This window comes from Nicotiana sylvestris, chromosome 5 (genome assembly GCF_000393655.2).
Source record: "Nicotiana sylvestris chromosome 5, ASM39365v2, whole genome shotgun sequence".
NCBI lineage: Eukaryota > Viridiplantae > Streptophyta > Magnoliopsida > Solanales > Solanaceae > Nicotiana > Nicotiana sylvestris.
In genome coordinates, this window is record NC_091061.1 from 115,383,973 (window position 1) to 115,387,419 (window position 3,447).

Sequence of the window (3,447 nt, forward strand, 5' to 3'; positions counted from 1 at the left end):
TATTCTTTACCAATGATTATATGATCCTTACAAATTATTGGGGTCCCCTTTATATAATAGGGGAAACCCTAAATAAGGTACATTTCCATTTACGGTAAAAAATCTTATTGGGATAGCTGTATAACCGCCTAGTACGAATTTGTACTGATTCGTAGAAATCTATTCCAGAATTTATGCCATGATCTTGAGGACATGGTGGGAATCTTGTTCTTCTGTAACAAACTCACAACGGTACTATCTCGTAGCCGGTCATGTTTGGCTCCGATGTTCCTCGTTCACTTCGATCCTCAGGCATTGCATTCTATCTTCGAGCTCGAGTCTGGTCCATCGAGCTTGAACTCGACCTTACCTGAACTCGGGCTTAAAGTGACCCCTTGAGCTCGGGAAATCGAACATACCTGATTTCGACCGTATACAATAATGCTTATAAAGGAAAGAGGAAAAAGGAATCTACAATAGTCCTGTATTCATATGTGGCAATTCTTATCTTCCTAGATGACGCCATTGATAACAGACATGGACAATTGCTGGGGTCAATATGCATTTACTGATATAAAATAATTATAATGGGACCTAAATGAACAACTCAAAACTTAGTTCCAATCCTCCAAGATAGCTAACTTAACTGTCGCATCCTATCTTTTAAGCTTAACATACAACCTCCGGAAGCTATACACTTTTCAGCTCATATTAGATCTCCGTTGTTGAAATTTTCCTTGTCCCCAAGGAAGGAAAGAAGGGAATTGAGTCATAAGAGATTGGTAATCCTCCCATGTTTCTTGTTCTAGACCTGTTTGATCCCATTGGACTAACACTTGAGTGATGGCCTTATTTCCCTTTATTTACTATTCTTCTGTCTGGCATCTATGAAGGTTGAGGACAATAGGGACTTGAGAGGTCAAGCACGGGGTGGGGGTGGGGGTGGGGGTGGGGTGTGAGGTTGTTTCTGGTAGTTTGTAACAAGGCTTCAACTGGGATACATGAAAAGTGGGGTGTATAAGGAGTTGAGGAGGCAATGATAACTTGTAGGCTACTTCTTCTACCTTTTGTAGTATATGATATAGCCCATAATATTTGGATAAAAGTTTAGAAAAATGAGCACCGGACATGGTGACTTGCCTATAGGGTTGAATTTTGAGGTATACCTAACCACCTTCCTTGAATTGCCTAGCGAGCCTATGTTTGCTAGCCTTCTCAACCATCCTCTGTTGAGCCCTTTGCAAATGGTACTTCAGCAGCATAAATTTAAATTCCCTTGTTAGTAGGCTTCTGTCAACTTCTTCTACTGTTGAATATCCTGCCACATAAGGTAAATGAAGAGGTTGTGGTTGTCCATACAATGCCTCATAGGGGATGGTCTGTATTGAAGAATGAAAGGTGGTGTTGTACCACCATTCAACTGCTGCCAAATAAGAATACCAATCCTTTTGAGAGTCAGAACAAAAGCATCTGAGGTAGGTCTCTAGGCATCTATTTACCGCCTCCGTTTGGCCATCTGATTGAGGGTGGTACGCTGTAGAATACTAAGGGTAACCCCCTGCATAGAAAACAATTCTTGCCACAATTTGCTAGTAAAGATAGGATCTCTATCACTTACTATATCCTCTGGCATTCCATGCAACTGATGAATCTGCTCCATGAATATATTTGCAAGATTTTTAGCTAAGTAAGGATGTGAGAGCCCTATAAAATGAGCATATTTAGTCACCCTATCAACCACTACCCAAATAACTGACTTTCCTTTTGATTTTGGTAATCCTTTAATGAAGTCCATACTTATGCTACTCCATACTATAGAAGGCAACTTGAGTGGTTGAAGCAAGCCTGGATAAGGTACTGTCTCATGCTTGTGCCTTTGAAACACTCCACACTCTTTGACATATGTTTGAACATCCTCTTTTAATCCTCTCCAATAAAAGAGAGTAGCAATTCTTCTGTAGGTGTGGTCAATGCCTGAGTGTCCTCCACTGACCGAGTCATGCCACAATCTCATGATCTCCTTCCTTAAATGCCCATCAGGTCCTATTACCAGCTTCCCATTCTTCCTCAATTGTTCATGTACAAATAAGTACCCCTTCATCTGAGATTTTTTTTCTTTGAGTTCTTGGATTAGGCTAATGAGTTCATCATCTAATTACCATCTCTACATAATTTGGCTCAGTAAGTCTGTCTTGATTGTGGACAGATTTAGAGCAACTAGTTCCACCAAAGGTAATCTAGACAATGCATCTGTTGCCTTGTTCTCTTTTCCCTTTTTGTACTCAATGATGATGTTATATTGCATCAACTTAGTGATCCGCTTTAGTTGAGAACTTGTGTGTAGCTTTTGTTCAAGAAAAAAAACTTTAATGCCTTTTGGTCTGTTTTCACTGTGAAAGATCTGCCCAATAAGTACTGGTTCCATTTAGTGATTGCCATGACCAATGACATTAACTCCTTGTCGTATACTGACAATGATGGATGCCGGGGAGATAGCCCTTTACTTAGATATGCAACAGGTTTCCTTTTCTGCGTTATCATAGCTCCAATACCTATGCTACATGCATCAATCTCTATTTCAAATAGTATTGAGAAGTCAGGAAGCACCAGTGCTGGTGCTGAGCTCAAGGCTTCCTTCAATCTGTTAAATGCCTTAGTAGTTTATCGGTCCATATAAAATTATCCTTCTTCAATAGCTTAGTGATTGGCATACTGATTGATCCATACGCTTTAATGAACCTCCTATAGTACCCCGCCAAGCCTATCTTTTAAGCTTAATGTACAACCTCTGAAATCTACGCACTTTTCAGCTCGTATCATCGTCCCATAAAGGTGGCAAACGAACCGGGCACGATCCCAAACGGGCTTCGTGGGCCGGGCTTAAAAGGACCCAGCTTAATAGGCTTTTGGGTGTAACTAGATAGGGACCGAGACTGTGTACTAATGGTCCCGGTCTATGTGGGTCGGGCTGGGTCCTAAACGGGCCTAAGTGGGCCTTGACTATTTTTTTTAAATTTTTTTTATCAAAGGCAAGTTCTGGTGTTATATACGCGTATATATGTATGTATATGTATATATATATATATATATATATATATATATATATATATATATATATATGGGGTGCGCCTATTTATTTGTTTAAATTTCTTATCTAAGGCATTTTTTTGTAAATTATATTATATAATTGTGATTTAAAATTTTTTAATTCAAATTTAAAACGCAAAATATTGTAAAATAATATTCAAAGGAGCATTATAATTTTTATTATTATAACATTAAGAAAATATGGCCCAATCTTTCTTAGCTTCCACACCCCCCCTCCCATGGAATGAGCACAACCAAGGTGCTAATACCACCATTGAGAAGAAAAAGAAAATAATCAAGATTTGCCAAAATACAAGTTACATATTAATTTTACATTGTATCTCTTACAAATTTCATAAATCCATCAAGATTCGGAGGAAT